This window comes from Oncorhynchus mykiss, chromosome 16 (assembly GCF_013265735.2).
Source record: "Oncorhynchus mykiss isolate Arlee chromosome 16, USDA_OmykA_1.1, whole genome shotgun sequence".
Taxonomy (NCBI): domain Eukaryota; kingdom Metazoa; phylum Chordata; class Actinopteri; order Salmoniformes; family Salmonidae; genus Oncorhynchus; species Oncorhynchus mykiss.
In genome coordinates this window covers 67,572,482-67,595,604 of record NC_048580.1, presented here as the reverse complement: position 1 = coordinate 67,595,604, position 23,123 = coordinate 67,572,482, and the positions used below count along the sequence as shown (strand labels likewise).

The window sequence follows — 23,123 nt, the reverse complement described above, 5'->3', positions numbered from 1 at the left end:
AGACCTCTGGTAACATGGATCATATTATAATATTATATAACTGTTCAGGCTAGAGACAAGACCTCTGGTAACATGGATCATATTATATAACTGTTTAGGCTAGAGACAAGACCTCTGGTAACATGGATCATATTATAATATTATATAACTGTTCAGGCTAGAGACAAGACCTCTGGTAACATGGATCATATTATATAACTGTTTAGGCTAGAGACAAGACCTCTGGTAACATGGATCATATTATATAACTGTTTAGACTAGAGACAAGACCTCTGGTAACATGGATCATATTATATAACTGTTTAGACTAGAGACAAGACCTCTGGTAACATGGATCATATTATATAACTGTTTAGACTAGAGACAAGACCTCTGGTAACATGGATCATATTATATAACTGTTTAGACTAGAGACAAGACCTCTGGTAACATGTGTCATATTATATAACTGTTTAGACTAGAGACAAGACCTCTGGTAACATGGATCATATTATATAACTGTTTAGGCTAGAGACAAGACCTCTGGTAACATGGATCATATTATATAACTGTTTAGGCTAGAGACAAGACCTCTGGTAACATGGATCATATTATATAACTGTTTAGACTAGAGACAAGACCTCTGGTAACATGGATCATATTATATAACTGTTTAGACTAGAGACAAGACCTCTGGTAACATGGATCATATTATAATATTATATAACTGTTTAGACTAGAGACAAGACCTCTGGTAACATGGATCATATTATAATATTATATAACTGTTTAGACTAGAGACAAGACCTCTGGTAACATGGATCATATTATATAACTGTTCAGGCTAGAGACAAGACCTCTGGTAACATGGATCATATTATAATATTATATAACTGTTTAGGCTAGAGACAAGACCTCTGGTAACATGGATCATATTATATAACTGTTCAGGCTAGAGACAAGACCTCTGGTAACATGTGTCATATTATAATATTATATAACTGTTTAGACTAGAGACAAGACCTCTGGTAACATGGATCATATTATAATATTATATAACTGTTTAGGCTAGAGACAAGACCTCTGGTAACATGGATCATATTATATAACTGTTTAGACTAGAGACAAGACCTCTGGTAACATGGATCATATTATATAACTGTTTAGACTAGAGACAAGACCTCTGGTAACATGGATCATATTATAATATTATATAACTGTTTAGACTAGAGACAAGACCTCTGGTAACATGGATCATATTATAATATTATATAACTGTTTAGACTAGAGACAAGACCTCTGGTAACATGGATCATATTATATAACTGTTCAGGCTAGAGACAAGACCTCTGGTAACATGGATCATATTATAATATTATATAACTGTTTAGGCTAGAGACAAGACCTCTGGTAACATGGATCATATTATATAACTGTTCAGGCTAGAGACAAGACCTCTGGTAACATGTGTCATATTATAATATTATATAACTGTTTAGACTAGAGACAAGACCTCTGGTAACATGGATCATATTATATAACTGTTTAGGCTAGAGACAAGACCTCTGGTAACATGGATCATATTATATAACTGTTTAGACTAGAGACAAGACCTCTGGTAACATGGATCATATTATATAACTGTTTAGACTAGAGACAAGACCTCTGGTAACATGGATCATATTATAATATTATATAACTGTTTAGACTAGAGACAAGACCTCTGGTAACATGGATCATATTATAATATTATATAACTGTTTAGACTAGAGACAAGACCTCTGGTAACATGGATCATATTATATAACTGTTCAGGCTAGAGACAAGACCTCTGGTAACATGGATCATATTATAATATTATATAACTGTTTAGGCTAGAGACAAGACCTCTGGTAACATGGATCATATTATATAACTGTTCAGGCTAGAGACAAGACCTCTGGTAACATGTGTCATATTATAATATTATATAACTGTTTAGACTAGAGACAAGACCTCTGGTAACATGGATCATATTATATAACTGTTTAGGCTAGAGACAAGACCTCTGGTAACATGGATCATATTATAATATTATATAACTGTTTAGACTAGAGACAAGACCTCTGGTAACATGGATCATATTATATAACTGTTTAGGCTAGAGACAAGACCTCTGGTAACATGGATCATATTATAATATTATATAACTGTTTAGACTAGAGACAAGACCTCTGGTAACATGGATCATATTATATAACTGTTTAGACTAGAGACAAGACCTCTGGTAACATGGATCATATTATATAACTGTTTAGACTAGAGACAAGACCTCTGGTAACATGGATCATATTATATAACTGTTTAGACTAGAGACAAGACCTCTGGTAACATGTGTCATATTATATAACTGTTTAGACTAGAGACAAGACCTCTGGTAACATGGATCATATTATATAACTGTTTAGGCTAGAGACAAGACCTCTGGTAACATGGATCATATTATATAACTGTTTAGGCTAGAGACAAGACCTCTGGTAACATGGATCATATTATATAACTGTTTAGACTAGAGACAAGACCTCTGGTAACATGGATCATATTATATAACTGTTTAGACTAGAGACAAGACCTCTGGTAACATGGATCATATTATAATATTATATAACTGTTTAGACTAGAGACAAGACCTCTGGTAACATGGATCATATTATAATATTATATAACTGTTTAGACTAGAGACAAGACCTCTGGTAACATGGATCATATTATATAACTGTTCAGGCTAGAGACAAGACCTCTGGTAACATGGATCATATTATAATATTATATAACTGTTTAGGCTAGAGACAAGACCTCTGGTAACATGGATCATATTATATAACTGTTCAGGCTAGAGACAAGACCTCTGGTAACATGTGTCATATTATAATATTATATAACTGTTTAGACTAGAGACAAGACCTCTGGTAACATGGATCATATTATAATATTATATAACTGTTTAGGCTAGAGACAAGACCTCTGGTAACATGGATCATATTATATAACTGTTTAGACTAGAGACAAGACCTCTGGTAACATGGATCATATTATATAACTGTTTAGACTAGAGACAAGACCTCTGGTAACATGGATCATATTATAATATTATATAACTGTTTAGACTAGAGACAAGACCTCTGGTAACATGGATCATATTATAATATTATATAACTGTTTAGACTAGAGACAAGACCTCTGGTAACATGGATCATATTATATAACTGTTCAGGCTAGAGACAAGACCTCTGGTAACATGGATCATATTATAATATTATATAACTGTTTAGGCTAGAGACAAGACCTCTGGTAACATGGATCATATTATATAACTGTTCAGGCTAGAGACAAGACCTCTGGTAACATGTGTCATATTATAATATTATATAACTGTTTAGACTAGAGACAAGACCTCTGGTAACATGGATCATATTATATAACTGTTTAGGCTAGAGACAAGACCTCTGGTAACATGGATCATATTATATAACTGTTTAGACTAGAGACAAGACCTCTGGTAACATGGATCATATTATATAACTGTTTAGACTAGAGACAAGACCTCTGGTAACATGGATCATATTATAATATTATATAACTGTTTAGACTAGAGACAAGACCTCTGGTAACATGGATCATATTATAATATTATATAACTGTTTAGACTAGAGACAAGACCTCTGGTAACATGGATCATATTATATAACTGTTCAGGCTAGAGACAAGACCTCTGGTAACATGGATCATATTATAATATTATATAACTGTTTAGGCTAGAGACAAGACCTCTGGTAACATGGATCATATTATATAACTGTTCAGGCTAGAGACAAGACCTCTGGTAACATGTGTCATATTATAATATTATATAACTGTTTAGACTAGAGACAAGACCTCTGGTAACATGGATCATATTATATAACTGTTTAGGCTAGAGACAAGACCTCTGGTAACATGGATCATATTATAATATTATATAACTGTTTAGACTAGAGACAAGACCTCTGGTAACATGGATCATATTATATAACTGTTTAGGCTAGAGACAAGACCTCTGGTAACATGGATCATATTATAATATTATATAACTGTTTAGGCTAGAGACAAGACCTCTGGTAACATGGATCATATTATATAACTGTTTAGGCTAGAGACAAGACCTCTGGTAACATGGATCATATTATATAACTGTTTAGACTAGAGACAAGACCTCTGGTAACATGGATCATATTATATAACTGTTTAGACTAGAGACAAGACCTCTGGTAACATGGATCATATTATAATATTATATAACTGTTTAGACTAGAGACAAGACCTCTGGTAACATGGATCATATTATATAACTGTTCAGGCTAGAGACAAGACCTCTGGTAACATGGATCATATTATAATATTATATAACTGTTTAGGCTAGAGACAAGACCTCTGGTAACATGGATCATATTATATAACTGTTCAGGCTAGAGACAAGACCTCTGGTAACATGGATCATATTATAATATTATATAACTGTTTAGACTAGAGACAAGACCTCTGGTAACATGGATCATATTATATAACTGTTCAGGCTAGAGACAAGACCTCTGGTAACATGTGTCATATTATAATATTATATAACTGTTTAGACTAGAGACAAGACCTCTGGTAACATGGATCATATTATATAACTGTTTAGGCTAGAGACAAGACCTCTGGTAACATGGATCATATTATATAACTGTTTAGACTAGAGACAAGACCTCTGGTAACATGGATCATATTATATAACTGTTTAGACTAGAGACAAGACCTCTGGTAACATGGATCATATTATAATATTATATAACTGTTTAGACTAGAGACAAGACCTCTGGTAACATGGATCATATTATAATATTATATAACTGTTTAGACTAGAGACAAGACCTCTGGTAACATGGATCATATTATATAACTGTTCAGGCTAGAGACAAGACCTCTGGTAACATGGATCATATTATAATATTATATAACTGTTTAGGCTAGAGACAAGACCTCTGGTAACATGGATCATATTATATAACTGTTCAGGCTAGAGACAAGACCTCTGGTAACATGTGTCATATTATAATATTATATAACTGTTTAGACTAGAGACAAGACCTCTGGTAACATGGATCATATAATATAACTGTTTAGGCTAGAGACAAGACCTCTGGTAACATGGATCATATTATAATATTATATAACTGTTTAGACTAGAGACAAGACCTCTGGTAACATGGATCATATTATATAACTGTTTAGGCTAGAGACAAGACCTCTGGTAACATGGATCATATTATAATATTATATAACTGTTTAGGCTAGAGACAAGACCTCTGGTAACATGGATCATATTATATAACTGTTTAGGCTAGAGACAAGACCTCTGGTAACATGGATCATATTATATAACTGTTTAGGCTAGAGACAAGACCTCTGGTAACATGGATCATATTATATAACTGTTTAGGCTAGAGACAAGACCTCTGGTAACATGGATCATATTATATAACTGTTTAGACTAGAGACAAGACCTCTGGTAACATGGATCATATTATATAACTGTTTAGACTAGAGACAAGACCTCTGGTAACATGGATCATATTATAATATTATATAACTGTTTAGACTAGAGACAAGACCTCTGGTAACATGGATCATATTATAATATTATATAACTGTTTAGACTAGAGACAAGACCTCTGGTAACATGGATCATATTATATAACTGTTCAGGCTAGAGACAAGACCTCTGGTAACATGGATCATATTATAATATTATATAACTGTTTAGGCTAGAGACAAGACCTCTGGTAACATGGATCATATTATATAACTGTTCAGGCTAGAGACAAGACCTCTGGTAACATGTGTCATATTATAATATTATATAACTGTTTAGACTAGAGACAAGACCTCTGGTAACATGGATCATATTATATAACTGTTTAGGCTAGAGACAAGACCTCTGGTAACATGGATCATATTATAATATTATATAACTGTTTAGACTAGAGACAAGACCTCTGGTAACATGGATCATATTATATAACTGTTTAGGCTAGAGACAAGACCTCTGGTAACATGGATCATATTATATAACTGCTTAGACTAGAGACAAGACCTCTGGTAACATGGATCATATTATATAACTGTTTAGACTAGAGACAAGACCTCTGGTAACATGGATCATATTATATAACTGTTTAGACTAGAGACAAGACCTCTGGTAACATGGATCATATTATATAACTGTTTAGGCTAGAGACAAGACCTCTGGTAACATGGATCATATTATATAACTGTTTAGACTAGAGACAAGACCTCTGGTAACATGGATCATATTATATAACTGTTTAGACTAGAGACAAGACCTCTGGTAACATGGATCATATTATAATATTATATAACTGTTTAGACTAGAGACAAGACCTCTGGTAACATGGATCATATTATAATATTATATAACTGTTCAGGCTAGAGACAAGACCTCTGGTAACATGGATCATATTATATAACTGTTTAGGCTAGAGACAAGACCTCTGGTAACATGGATCATATTATAATATTATATAACTGTTCAGGCTAGAGACAAGACCTCTGGTAACATGGATCATATTATATAACTGTTTAGGCTAGAGACAAGACCTCTGGTAACATGGATCATATTATATAACTGTTTAGACTAGAGACAAGACCTCTGGTAACATGGATCATATTATATAACTGTTTAGACTAGAGACAAGACCTCTGGTAACATGGATCATATTATATAACTGTTTAGACTAGAGACAAGACCTCTGGTAACATGTGTCATATTATATAACTGTTTAGACTAGAGACAAGACCTCTGGTAACATGGATCATATTATATAACTGTTTAGGCTAGAGACAAGACCTCTGGTAACATGGATCATATTATATAACTGTTTAGGCTAGAGACAAGACCTCTGGTAACATGGATCATATTATATAACTGTTTAGACTAGAGACAAGACCTCTGGTAACATGGATCATATTATATAACTGTTTAGACTAGAGACAAGACCTCTGGTAACATGGATCATATTATAATATTATATAACTGTTTAGACTAGAGACAAGACCTCTGGTAACATGGATCATATTATAATATTATATAACTGTTTAGACTAGAGACAAGACCTCTGGTAACATGGATCATATTATATAACTGTTCAGGCTAGAGACAAGACCTCTGGTAACATGGATCATATTATAATATTATATAACTGTTTAGGCTAGAGACAAGACCTCTGGTAACATGGATCATATTATATAACTGTTCAGGCTAGAGACAAGACCTCTGGTAACATGTGTCATATTATAATATTATATAACTGTTTAGACTAGAGACAAGACCTCTGGTAACATGGATCATATTATAATATTATATAACTGTTTAGGCTAGAGACAAGACCTCTGGTAACATGGATCATATTATAATATTATATAACTGTTCAGGCTAGAGACAAGACCTCTGGTAACATGGATCATATTATATAACTGTTTAGGCTAGAGACAAGACCTCTGGTAACATGGATCATATTATAATATTATATAACTGTTCAGGCTAGAGACAAGACCTCTGGTAACATGGATCATATTATATAACTGTTTAGGCTAGAGACAAGACCTCTGGTAACATGGATCATATTATATAATTGTTTAGACTAGAGACAAGACCTCTGGTAACATGGATCATATTATATAACTGTTTAGACTAGAGACAAGACCTCTGGTAACATGTGTCATATTATATAACTGTTTAGACTAGAGACAAGACCTCTGGTAACATGGATCATATTATATAACTGTTTAGGCTAGAGACAAGACCTCTGGTAACATGGATCATATTATATAACTGTTTAGGCTAGAGACAAGACCTCTGGTAACATGGATCATATTATATAACTGTTTAGACTAGAGACAAGACCTCTGGTAACATGGATCATATTATATAACTGTTTAGACTAGAGACAAGACCTCTGGTAACATGGATCATATTATAATATTATATAACTGTTTAGACTAGAGACAAGACCTCTGGTAACATGGATCATATTATAATATTATATAACTGTTTAGACTAGAGACAAGACCTCTGGTAACATGGATCATATTATATAACTGTTCAGGCTAGAGACAAGACCTCTGGTAACATGGATCATATTATAATATTATATAACTGTTTAGGCTAGAGACAAGACCTCTGGTAACATGGATCATATTATATAACTGTTCAGGCTAGAGACAAGACCTCTGGTAACATGTGTCATATTATAATATTATATAACTGTTTAGACTAGAGACAAGACCTCTGGTAACATGGATCATATTATAATATTATATAACTGTTTAGGCTAGAGACAAGACCTCTGGTAACATGGATCATATTATATAACTGTTCAGGCTAGAGACAAGACCTCTGGTAACATGGATCATATTATAATATTATATAACTGTTTAGGCTAGAGACAAGACCTCTGGTAACATGGATCATATTATATAACTGTTTAGGCTAGAGACAAGACCTCTGGTAACATGGATCATATTATATAACTGTTCAGGCTAGAGACAAGACCTCTGGTAACATGGATCATATTATATAACTGTTTAGACTAGAGACAAGACCTCTGGTAACATGGATCATATTATATAACTGTTTAGGCTAGAGACAAGACCTCTGGTAACATGGATCATATTATATAACTGTTTAGACTAGAGACAAGACCTCTGGTAACATGGATCATATTATATAACTGTTTAGACTAGAGACAAGACCTCTGGTAACATGGATCATATTATATAACTGTTTAGACTAGAGACAAGACCTCTGGTAACATGGATCATATTATAATATTATATAACTGTTTAGACTAGAGACAAGACCTCTGGTAACATGGATCATATTATAATATTATATAACTGTTCAGGCTAGAGACAAGACCTCTGGTAACATGGATCATATTATATAACTGTTTAGGCTAGAGACAAGACCTCTGGTAACATGGATCATATTATAATATTATATAACTGTTTAGACTAGAGACAAGACCTCTGGTAACATGGATCATATTATATAACTGTTTAGACTAGAGACAAGACCTCTGGTAACATGGATCATATTATAATATTATATAACTGTTTAGGCTAGAGACAAGACCTCTGGTAACATGGATCATATTATATAACTGTTCAGGCTAGAGACAAGACCTCTGGTAACATGTGTCATATTATAATATTATATAACTGTTTAGACTAGAGACAAGACCTCTGGTAACATGGATCATATTATTGTTACGGTGAGTGAATGAGGACCCAAAAGCGAACTAACTTAAACAGAGCTTCTTTAATAACCAAACATAGGTAGGCTCAGATAGACCGGCAGATTCCGACAGGACAGGACAAGGTTACAGCAAACATGACGATAGTCTGGCTCAGGCATGAAACACAACAAACAAGAATCCGACAAGGACAGGAACAAAAACAGAGAGAGATATAGGGGACTAATCAGAGGGAAAAAGGGAACAGGTGGGAAACGGGGTGACGAGGTAGTCAGGAGGAGACAAGGAACAGCTGGGGGAAAGCGGGGGAGAAAAGGTAACCTAATACGACCAGCAGAGGGAGACAGGGTGAAAGGAAAGGACAGAGACACAACATGACAATACATGACAGTACCCCCCCACTCACCGAGCGCCTCCTGGCGCACTCGAGGAGGAAACCTGGCGGCAACGGAGGAAATCCTCGATCAGCGCACGGTCCAGCACGTCCCGAGAGGGAACCCAACTCCTCTCCTCAGGACCGTACCCCTCCTAATCAACGAGGTACTGGTGACCACGGCCCCGAGGACGCATGTCCAAAATCCTGCGGACCCTGTAGATGGGTGCGCCCTCGACAAGGATGGGGGGGGGGGGGGGGGGAAGACGAGCGGGGGCGCGAAGAACGGGCTTAATACAGGAGACATGGAAGACCGGGTGGACGCGACCAAGGTATCGCGGAAGAAGAAGTCGAACTGCGACAGGATTAATGACCCGAGAAATACGGAACGGACCAATGAACCGCGGGGTCAACTTGCGAGAAGCCGTCTTAAGGGGAAGGTTCTGAGTGGAGAGCCAAACTCTCTGACCGCGACAATATCTAGGACTCATAGTTCTACGCTTATTAGCAGCCCTCACAGTCTGCGTCCTATAACGGCAAAGTGCAGACCTGACCCTCTTCCAGGTGCGCTCGCAACGTTGGACAAAAGCCTGAGCGGAGGGGACGCTGGACTCGGCGAACTGAGATGAGAACAGCGGAGGCTGGTACCCGAGGCTACTCTGAAAAGGAGATAGCCCGGTCGCAGACGAAGGAAGCGAGTTGTGGGCGTATTCTGCCCAGGGGAGCTGTTCTGACCAAGACGCAGGGTTGCGAAAAGAAAGACTGCGTAAGATGCGACCAATAGTCTGATTGGCCCGTTCTGCTTGACCGTTAGACTGGGGGTGAAAGCCGGAAGAGAGACTGACGGAAGCCCCAATCAAACGGCAAAACTCCCTCCAAAATTGAGACGTGAATTGCGGACCTCTGTCCGAAACGACGTCTGACGGAAGGCCATGAATTCTGAAAACATTCTCGATGATGATTTGTGCCGTCTCTTTAGCAGAAGGAAGCTTAGCAAGGGGAATGAAATGAGCCGCCTTAGAGAACCTATCGACAACCGTAAGAATAACAGTCTTCCCCGCTGACGAAGGCAGTCCGGTGACAAAATCTAAGGCGATGTGAGACCACGGTCGAGAGGGAATGGGCAGCGGCCTGAGACGGCCGGCAGGAGGGGAGTTACCGGACTTAGTCTGCGCGCAGACCGAACAAGCAGCCACGAAACGACGCGTGTCATGCTCCCGGGTGGGCCACCAAAAACGCTGGCGAATGGAAGCAAGCGTACCCCGAACGCCAGGGTGGCCGGCTAACTTGGCAGAGTGAGCCCACTGAAGAACGGCCAGACGAGTAGGAACGGGAACGAAAAGAAGGTTCCTAGGACAAGCGCGCGGCGACGGAGTGTGAGTGAGCGCTTGCTTTACCTGCCTCTCAATTCCCCAGACAGTCAACCCGACAACACGCCCCTCAGGGAGAATCCCCTCGGGGTCAGTGGAGGCTACTGAAGAACTGAAGAGACGAGATAAAGCATCAGGCTTGGTGTTCTTAGAGCCCGGACGATAAGAAATCACGAACTCGAAACGAGCGAAAAACAGCGCCCAACGCGCCTGACGCGCATTAAGTCGTTTGGCAGAACGGATGTACTCAAGGTTCCTATGGTCAGTCCAAACGACAAAAGGAACGGTCGCCCCCTCCAACCACTGTCGCCATTCGCCTAGGGCTAACCGGATGGCGAGCAGTTCGCGGTTTCCCACATCATAGTTACGTTCCGACGGGGACAGGCGATGAGAAAAATACGCGCATGGGTGGACCTTGTCGTCAGAGAGGGAGCGCTGAGAAAGAATGGCTCCCACGCCCACCTCTGACGCGTCAACCTCGACAACGAACTGTCTAGAGACGTCAGGTGTAACAAGGATAGGAGCGGATGTAAAACGATTCTTGAGGAGATCAAAAGCTCCCTGGGCGGAAACGGACCACTTAAAGCACGTCTTGACAGAAGTAAGGGCTGTGAGAGGAGCTGCCACCTGACCGAAATTACGGATGAAACGACGATAGAAGTTCGCGAAGCCGAGAAAGCGCTGCAGCTCGACGCGTGACTTAGGGGCGGGCCAATCAATGACAGCTTGGACCTTAGCGGGGTCCATCTTAATGCCTTCAGCGGAAATAACAGAACCGAGAAATGTGACGGAGGAGGCATGAAAAGTGCACTTCTCAGCCTTCACAAAAAGACAATTCTCTAAAAGGCGCTGGAGGACACGTCGAACGTGCTGAAGATGAATCTGGAGTGACGGTGAAAAAATCAGGATATCGTCAAGGTAAACGAAAACAAAGATGTTCAGCATGTCTCTCAGGACATCATTGACTAATGCCTGAAAGACAGCTGGAGCGTTAGCGAGGCCGAAAGGAAGAACCCGGTATTCAAAGTGCCCTAACGGAGTGTTAAACGCCGTCTTCCACTCGTCCCCCTCCCTGATGCGCACGAGATGGTAAGCGTTACGAAGGTCCAACTTAGTGAAAAACCTGGCTCCCTGCAGGATCTCGAAGGCTGAAGACATAAGAGGAAGCGGATAACGATTCTTAACTGTTATGTCATTCAGCCCTCGATAATCTATGCAGGGGCGCAGAGACCCGTCCTTCTTCTTGACAAAAAAAAAACCCCGCTCTGGCGGGAGAGGAGGAGGGGACTATGGTACCGGCGTCAAGAGCTACAGACAAATAATCCTCGAGAGCCTTACGTTCGGGAGCCGACAGAGAGTATAGTCTACCCCGGGGGGGAGTGGTTCCCGGAAGGAGATCAATACTACAATCATACGACCGGTGTGGAGGAAGAGAGGTGGCCCTGGACCGACTGAACACCGTGCGCAGATCGTGATATTCCTCCGGCACCCCTGTCAAATCACCAGGCTCCTCCTGTGAAGAAGAGACAGAGGAAACAGGAGGGATAGCAGACATTAAACATTTCACATGACAAGAGACGTTCCAGGAGAGGATAGAATTACTAGACCAATTAATGGAAGGATTATGACAAACTAGCCAGGGATGGCCCAAAACAACAGGTGTAAAAGGTGAACGAAAAATCAAAAAAGAAATGGTTTCGCTATGATTACCAGAAACAGTGAGGGTTAAAGGTAGCGTCTCACGCTGAATCCTGGGGAGAGGACTACCATCCAGGGCGAACAAGGCCGTGGACTCCCTTAACTGTCTGAGAGGAATGTCATGTTCCCGAGCCCAGGTCTCGTCCATAAAACAGCCCTCCGCCCCAGAGTCTATTAAGGCACTGCAGGAAGCTGACGAACCGGTCCAGCGTAGATGGACCGACAAGGTAGTGCAGGATCTTGAAGGAGAGACAGGAGTAGTAGCGCTCACCAGTAGCCCTCCGCTTACTGATGAGCTCTGGCTTTTACTGGACATGAAGTGACAAAATGACCAGCAGAACCGCAATAGAGACAGAGGCGGTTGGTGATTCTCCGTTCCCTCTCCTTAGTCGAGATGCGGATACCTCCCAGCTGCATAGGCTCAGCTCCCGAGCCGGCAGAGGAAGATGGTAGTGATGCGGAGAGGGGGGCAACGGAGAACGCGAGCTCCTTTCCACGAGCTCGGTGACGAAGATCAACCCGTCGCTCAATGCGAATAGCGAGTTCAATCAAGGAATCCACGCTGGAAGGAACCTCCCGGGAGAGAATCTCATCCTTTACCTCTGCGCGGAGACCCTCCAGAAGACGAGCGAGCAAAGCCGGCTCGTTCCAGCCACTGGAGGCAGCAAGAGTGCGAAACTCAATAGAGTAGTCTGTTATGGATCGATTGCCTTGACATAGGGAAGCCAGGGCCCTGGAAGCCTCCTCCCCAAAAACAGATCGATCAAAAACCCGTATCACCTCCTCCTTAAAGTTCTGATACTGGTTAGTACACTCAGCCCTTGCCTCCCAGATTGCCGTGCCCCACTCACGAGCCCGTCCAGTAAGGAGAGATATGACGTAGGCGACACGAGCAGTGCTCCTGGCGTAAGTGTTGGGCTGGAGAGAAAACACAATATCACACTGGGTGAGGAACGAGCGGCATTCAGTGGGCTCCCCAGAGTAACACGGCGGGTTATTGATTCTGGGCTCCGGAGATTCGAAAGCCCTGGAAGTGGCCGGTGGATCGAGGCGGAGATGGTGAACCTGTTCTGTGAGGTTGGAGACTTGGGTGGCCAGGGTCTCAACGGCATGTCGAGCAGCAGACAATTCCTGCTCGTGTCTGCCTAGCATCGCTCCCTGGATCTCGACGGCTGAGTGGAGAGGATCCGAAGTCGCTGGGTCCATTCTTGGTCGGATTCTTCTGTTACGGTGAGTGAATGAGGACCCAAAAGCGAACTAACTTAAACAGAGCTTCTTTAATAACCAAACATAGGTAGGCTCAGATAGACCGGCAGATTCCGACAGGACAGGACAAGGTTACAGCAAACATGACGATAGTCTGGCTCAGGCATGAAACACAACAAACAAGAATCCGACAAGGACAGGAACAAAAACAGAGAGAGATATAGGGGACTAATCAGAGGGAAAAAGGGAACAGGTGGGAAACGGGGTGACGAGGTAGTCAGGAGGAGACAAGGAACAGCTGGGGGAAAGCGGGGGAGAAAAGGTAACCTAATACGACCAGCAGAGGGAGACAGGGTGAAAGGAAAGGACAGAGACACAACATGACAATACATGACAATTATAATATTATATAACTGTTTAGGCTAGAGACAAGACCTCTGGTAACATGGATCATATTATATAACTGTTTAGACTAGAGACAAGACCTCTGGTAACATGGATCATATTATATAACTGTTCAGGCTAGAGACAAGACCTCTGGTAACATGGATCATATTATATAACTGTTTAGACTAGAGACAAGACCTCTGGTAACATGAATCATATTATATAACTGTTTAGGCTAGAGACAAGACCTCTGGTAACATGGATCATATTATAATATTATATAACTGTTTAGGCTAGAGACAAGACCTCTGGTAACATGGATCATATTATATAACTGTTTAGGCTAGAGACAAGACCTCTGGTAACATGGATCATATTATATAACTGTTCAGGCTAGAGACAAGACCTCTGGTAACATGGATCATATTATATAACTGTTTAGACTAGAGACAAGACCTCTGGTAACATGGATCATATTATATAACTGTTTAGGCTAGAGACAAGACCTCTGGTAACATGGATCATATTATATAACTGTTTAGACTAGAGACAAGACCTCTGGTAACATGGATCATATTATATAACTGTTTAGACTAGAGACAAGACCTCTGGTAACATGGATCATATTATATAACTGTTTAGACTAGAGACAAGACCTCTGGTAACATGGATCATATTATATAACTGTTCAGGCTAGAGACAAGACCTCTGGTAACATGGATCATATTATATAACTGTTTAGACTAGAGACAAGACCTCTGGTAACATGGATCATATTATAATATTATATAACTGTTTAGACTAGAGACAAGACCTCTGGTAACATGGATCATATTATAATATTATATAACTGTTCAGGCTAGAGACAAGACCTCTGGTAACATGGATCATATTATATAACTGTTTAGGCTAGAGACAAGACCTCTGGTAACATGGATCATATTATAATATTATATAACTGTTTAGACTAGAGACAAGACCTCTGGTAACATGGATCATATTATATAACTGTTTAGACTAGAGACAAGACCTCTGGTAACATGGATCATATTATAATATTATATAACTGTTTAGACTAGAGACAAGACCTCTGGTAACATGGATCATATTATATAACTGTTCAGGCTAGAGACAAGACCTCTGGTAACATGGATCATATTATAATATTATATAACTGTTTAGGCTAGAGACAAGACCTCTGGTAACATGGATCATATTATATAACTGTTCAGGCTAGAGACAAGACCTCTGGTAACATGTGTCATATTATAATATTATATAACTGTTTAGACTAGAGACAAGACCTCTGGTAACATGGATCATATTATAATATTATATAACTGTTTAGGCTAGAGACAAGACCTCTGGTAACATGGATCATATTATATAACTGTTTAGGCTAGAGACAAGACCTCTGGTAACATGGATCATATTATATAACTGTTCAGGCTAGAGACAAGACCTCTGGTAACATGGATCATATTATATAACTGTTTAGACTAGAGACAAGACCTCTGGTAACATGGATCATATTATATAACTGTTTAGGCTAGAGACAAGACCTCTGGTAACATGGATCATATTATATAACTGTTTAGACTAGAGACAAGACCTCTGGTAACATGGATCATATTATATAACTGTTTAGACTAGAGACAAGACCTCTGGTAACATGGATCATATTATATAACTGTTTAGACTAGAGACAAGACCTCTGGTAACATGGATCATATTATATAACTGTTCAGGCTAGAGACAAGACCTCTGGTAACATGGATCATATTATATAACTGTTTAGACTAGAGACAAGACCTCTGGTAACATGGATCATATTATAATATTATATAACTGTTTAGACTAGAGACAAGACCTCTGGTAACATGGATCATATTATAATATTATATAACTGTTCAGGCTAGAGACAAGACCTCTGGTAACATGGATCATATTATATAACTGTTTATGCTAGAGACAAGACCTCTGGTAACATGGATCATATTATAATATTATATAACTGTTTAGACTAGAGACAAGACCTCTGGTAACATGGATCATATTATATAACTGTTTAGACTAGAGACAAGACCTCTGGTAACATGGATCATATTATAATATTATATAACTGTTTAGACTAGAGACAAGACCTCTGGTAACATGGATCATATTATATAACTGTTTAGACTAGAGACAAGACCTCTGGTAACATGGATCATATTATATAACTGTTCAGGCTAGAGACAAGACCTCTGGTAACATGGATCATATTATATAACTGTTTAGACTAGAGACAAGACCTCTGGTAACATGGATCATATTATATAACTGTTTAGGCTAGAGACAAGACCTCTGGTAACATGGATCATATTATGTAACTGTTCAGGCTAGAGACAAGACCTCTGGTAACATGGATCATATTATGTAACTGTTTAGGCTAGAGACAAGACCTCTGGTAACATGGATCATATTATGTAACTGTTTAGGCTAGAGACAAAACCTCTGGTAACATGGATCATATTATATAACTGTTCAGGCTAGAGACAAGACCTCTGGTAACATGGATCATATTATAATATTATATAACTGTTTAGGCTAGAGACAAGACCTCTGGTAACATGGATCATATTATATAACTGTTTAGGCTAGAGACAAGACCTCTGGTAACATGTGTCATATTATAATATTATATAACTGTTTAGACTAGAGACAAGACCTCTGGTAACATGGATCATATTATATAACTGTTTAGGCTAGAGACAAGACCTCTGGTAACATGGATCATATTATATAACTGTTTAGACTAGAGACAAGACCTCTGGTAACATGGATCATATTATATAACTGTTTAGACTAGAGACAAGACCTCTGGTAACATGGATCATATTATATAACTGTTCAGGCTAGAGACAAGACCTCTGGTAACATGGATCATATTATATAACTGTTTAGACTAGAGACAAGACCTCTGGTAACATGGATCATATTATATAACTGTTTAGGCTAGAGACAAGACCTCTGGTAACATGGATCATATTATATAACTGTTTAGGCTAGAGACAAGACCTCTGGTAACATGGATCATATTATATAACTGTTCAGACTAGAGACAAGACCTCTGGTAACATGGATCATATTATATAACTGTTTAGGCTAGAGACAAGACCTCTGGTAACATGGATCATATTATATAACTGTTTAGGCTAGAGACAAGACCTCTGGTAACATGGATCATATTATATAACTGTTTAGGCTAGAGACAAGACCTCTGGTAACATGGATCATATTATATAACTGTTTAGACTAGAGACAAGACCTCTGGTAACATGGATCATATTATATAACTGTTTAGACTAGAGACAAGACCTCTGGTAACATGGATCATATTATATAACTGTTTAGACTAGAGACAAGACCTCTGGTAACATGGATCATATTATATAACTGTTTAGGCTAGAGACAAGACCTCTGGTAACATGGATCATATTATATAACTGTTCAGGCTAGAGACAAGACCTCTGGTAACATGGATCATATTATATAACTGTTTAGGCTAGAGACAAGACCTCTGGTAACATGGATCATATTATATAACTGTTCAGGCTAGAGACAAGACCTCTGGTAACATGGATCATATTATAATATTATATAACTGTTTAGGCTAGAGACAAGACCTCTGGTAACATGGATCATATTATAATATTATATAACTGTTTAGGCTAGAGACAAGACCTCTGGTAACATGGATCATATTATATAACTGTTCAGGCTAGAGACAAGACCTCTGGTAACATGGATCATATTATGTAACTGTTCAGGCTAGAGACAAGACGTTTTCTTTGCTGTAAAGCTGCATGTTGAGAAGCAGTGCTCCACGTTCCCTCTCTGACACTCCGAGGCTGCATGTTGAGAAGCAGTGCTCCACGTTCCCTCTCTGACACTCCGAGGCTGCATGACAGTGAACTTGCAAAGTCTACTCAGACTGGTCTGTGCTCTTGGCTATAACAGGCGATGAAATTATACAATGTATCAAAATTGCTCGCTTTGCGCACTGCTCCATTGTAACAAATGTACAAATCTAACAACAGAAGGCCCATCAGGGTCTGAGTCTGCATCCCCGCTGACGGAGAAGCAGCTGAGTGAGGGCTGGTAGGGAATGCTGAGAGAAGCAGGTGAGTGAGGGCTGGTAGGGAAGGCTGAGAGAAGCAGGTGAGTGAGGGCTGGTAGGGAATACTGAGAGAAGCAGGTGAGTGAGGGCTGGTAGGGAATACTGAGAGAAGCAGGTGAGTGAGGGCTGGTAGGGAATACTGAGAGAAGCAGGTGAGTGAGGGCTGGTAGGGAATACTGAGAGAAGCAGGTGAGTGAGGGCTGGTAGGGAAGGCTGAGAGAAGCAGGTGAGTGAGGGCTGGTAGGGATGCAGCTGGCTGATTACAGCTGCCACGTGTGATATGCACATGAAAGTGAAGTGGATATCATTGGACCTGTGCATACCAGTGGCTAGTGACTGATGCTTAAATTCAACTTAATTTAAAAACAAAACAGACTTTATATAAGTTGCTCTGGATAAGAGCATCTGCTAAATGACTGACATTTATGGAACAGTGTGTGTGGTATAGGTCTCACCATCCAGATCCTTCTCCATGAGCTCCATCCTGTGTGTGACTTGGTTTTACATGGCCTCAATGTGATCCAACAGGTTGATCTGCCACTGCTAATGCAGCACACAGTCTTTGTCTGGGTCTGGTTTTATGTCTGTGCTGGGCTCCGCCTCTTCAGTCTCTACCTCCCTCCTCACATACTGCTTCTTATACAGGTCCACACCCTGGAAACAGGACAGGACTTCTTATACAGGTCCACAACCTGGAAACAGAACAGGACTTCTTATACAGGTCCACAACCTGGAAACAGAACAGGACTTCTTATACAGGTCCACACCCTGGAAACAGAACAGGACTTCTTATACAGGTCCACAACCTGGAAACAGAACAGGACTTCTTATACAGGTCCACAACCTGGAAACAGAACAGGACTTCTTATACAGGTCCACAACCTGGAAACAGAACAGGACTTCTTATACAGGTCCACACCCTGGAAACAGAACAGAACATGACTTCTTATACAGGTCCACACCCTGGAAACAGAACAGAACAGGACTTCTTATACAGGTCCACACCCTGGAAACAGAACAGAACAGGACTTCTTATACAGGTCCACACCCTGGAAACAGAACAGAGCATGACTTCTTATACAGGTCCACACCCTGGAAACAGAACAGAGCATGACTTCTTATACAGGTCCACACCCTGGAAACAGAACAGGACTTCTTATACAGGTCCACACCCTGGAAACAGAAGATGACTTCTTATACAGGTCCACACCCTGGAAACAGAACAGAGCATGACTTCTTATACAGGTCCACACCCTGGAAACAGAACAGGACTTCTTATACAGGTCCACACCCTGGAAACAGAAGATGACTTCTTATACAGGTCCACACCCTGGAAACAGAACAGAACAGGACTTCTTATACAGGTCCACATCCTGGAAACAGAACAGAACAGGACTTCTTATACAGGTCCACACCCTGGAAACAGAACAGAACAGGACTTCTTATACAGGTCCACACCCTGGAAACAGAACAGAACAGGACTTCTTATACAGGTCCACACCCTGGAAACAGAACAGAACAGGACTTCTTATACAGGTCCACAACCTGGAAACAGAACAGAACAGGACTTCTTATACAGGTCCACACCCTGGAAACAGAACAGAACTTCTTATACAGGTCCACACCCTGGAAACAGAACAGAGCATGACTTCTTATACAGGTCCACACCCTGGAAACAGAACAGAACAGGACTTCTTATACAGGTCCACACCCTGGAAACAGAACAGAACATGACTTCTTATACAGGTCCACACCCTGGAAACAGAACAGAACATGGCATCCAAGTCAAAGGGAAACAGATTTGTCATGAACCCAGCTACCGTACTTTAGTTTTCAGATATCGTCTCTTCATCACAACTTACACCAATTCTAATGCATATATTGGATATGATGAATGTTGTAACTACTGACACACAATCATCTTCGAGAAGGAGTACGGACCTTGTCTGATTGTAGGGTAGTGGGGTGAATCTTGGTCCGGTCCTGCAGCAGGGAGCTAGGGTAGAGCTTGGCTCTGTCTGGGTGCAATGCGCCAGCTCCAGCAGGTCCTCAGGCTGTCCTGCAGCTCAGAGCCTCCCGGTGTCTCCACCACCAGCCTCTGCTCCACCGCTGGGTAGTAAGCCCACGGCTTCTGGTAGAAGTGCTCACTGCTGATATAGGAAGCGTTCGAGTCCTAGAACGAGGTTGGGCTCTTCTGAACCCTGTTGGGCTGCACAGAGTGTGTTGAAATTGACGTTGCACTCAGCGTGTCGCCCACCTACCACTGTCATCAGACCCAACACTCTTAACCACTAGACTACCTGCTGCCCTTACCACTGTCATCAGACCCAACACTCTTAACCACTAGACTACCTGCTGCCCTTACCACTGTCATCAGACCCAACACTCTTAACCACTAGACTACCTGCTGCCCTTACCACTGTCATCAGACCCAACACTCTTAACCACTAGACTACCTGCTGCCCTTACCACTGTCATCAGACCCAACACTCTTAACCACTAGACTACCTGCTGCCCTTACCACTGTCATCAGACCCAACACTCTTAACCACTAGACTACCTGCTGTCCTTACCACTGTCATCAGACCCAACACTCTTAACCACTAGACTACCTGCCACCTATACCAATGTCTGTTCCATACTACTGTCATCAGACCCTGTGTGGCACAGAGATTATTCATTTTAGAGATACATTTAAATTATCCAGTTGAAGGAAGATACATTTTTACATGGATGTAAGTATGATGGAACTATTATTTATTCTTACCATGTCTTCCTCACTCGTTCTCTCCCCTTTCTCTCCCCCTCCTGCTCTTCCTGCTCCTCCTCCTGCTGATCCTCCTTCTCCTATCCCTCTGCAGTGTTGGAGAGTAGGCTGGACTACACAGGGGAACTGGATCCTCCTGACCCGTTGACCCGATTGCCTCAGCTCAAACATCTCATCAGACAGATGGTCAGAGACCTGGGCACCGTGCATCAGATGTCCCTCTGCTCCTCCAACACATGAGTGCGCCACTGAGTTCATCACTTCACCACAGAGACCTGGCTGGAGCATGGCGTAGCAAGCAAGACTACAGTACAAATGATGGGTAGGGGAGTAACACAAACTGTCATTAATCAGTTATTATACTAGCAAAACTATTGTAATCAGATTACAGATCCTTTTGAAAAACTACATTACTTCTTGGATTACTTTTAATATCAGAAAAAAAATACATTATGACACCTTTTCAGTTTTCTTAATGACAGTCAATTCAGCATTTTTTTTAAAAAGGCGCAAGTTTAAGTTTGTTCCAACTGAGCAAGTCTGACCGGATGTCAGAGACCACTATGATGACACACCAAATGATGACCACCAATCAGAGACCACTATGATGACACACCAAATGCATTTGATGGATCTTTTTCTGTCTTCTGTCCAAAAGTAACTGAAAGTAATCAGATTGATAACGAGTTGTGATAATCCAAAAGTTACGTAACTGATTACAATTGTGGACAGGTAACTGTAACGGATTACATTGTTGAAGGTAACATATAGTCCACAACCCTGTGTGTGGGTGACAGGGACTGAGACGTTAACAGGGGATTCCTGAGATACCTGGTACTACTGACAATTCAGGAATCAACCATATGAAATGTCTGGCAACCTGCATTCCTGCCATGGTGATGAAGGATGGATAGGACAGGCTACTTTTCTGAAATGCAAGAAAAATAAGAACAGAACATAACCGTGTTTTACACTTTTTTAGTTTAGTTTTTATTAATTTGACCATTTAAAAAACAAAAACAAGCACACATAAAACTTAAAAGCCATACATGAAACTTAGGTTTTCGATTGTAAGTCAACCCCTCCTAATAATATAGTTCTTGCAATTAATTGTAAAACATGGTGAATACTTTGTTTTTGCTAACATAAATAATCTATATCCAACAGGGCTTTATGATTGGATGGTTTTGCTGAAAGGTTCAAATGTAGACCACTGTAGGCTTTTTCTTCTACAGTTCTATTCAATGTTTATATAACATTACACATGTTTGTTCAATGTAAGCACATATGTATCTAATCCTATGTTTCAAATGCATATTTTTTATTAGTGTTTCAATGAAATGTATTTGGAAAAAATTGCTTAATACTGATGTTTTAAGATCATAAAAAATAAAGGTCACACTTTATTTGGATAGTCTACAGATGCTCTACAGATAGTTTGGCCATCTGTTGATAAGCAACTGCTTGCTAAGGTTAGGTTTAGAATAAGGTTAGGGTTGGAGCTTGGGGTAGCGTTAGTAGATGGTTAGTTGAAATGTTACTGATAGTCTGTAGAGTGTCTACAGATGGACAATCCAAAAAGTTATACAAAAAAAACAGAAGTAATTTTTAAAAGGAGGGGAAATATTTTCATATTTGCAAATATTGTCCTGTCTTTTGAATGTCCAGAATGTTCTTGAGAATAGATGGTATCTTTCTATTGTCCTTTTGAATGTCCAGAATGTTCTTGAGAATAGATGGTATCTTTCTATTGTCCTTTTGAATGTCCAGAATGTTCTTGAGAATAGATGGTATCTTTCTATTGTCCTTTTGAATGTCCAGAATGTTCTTGAGAATAGATGGTATCTTT

The 23,123-nt window shown here is 40.1% G+C and overlaps 1 protein-coding gene across 3 annotated transcripts in view; it reads left to right on the top strand.

Moving 5' to 3' along the window:
• The window catches only part of LOC118939572 (sodium/potassium/calcium exchanger 1-like), a 31,246-nt gene extending 9,362 nt beyond the window's left edge, over window positions 1-21,884 (top strand). For all 3 annotated transcript variants that reach the window (XR_005036594.1, XR_005036595.1, XR_005036593.1), the window contains exon 8: window positions 21,369-21,884. The gene's annotated coding sequence lies outside the window, so the exon portion shown is untranslated. The remainder of the gene's footprint in view (window positions 1-21,368) is intronic.
• Window positions 21,885-23,123: the final 1,239 nt, after the last annotated feature.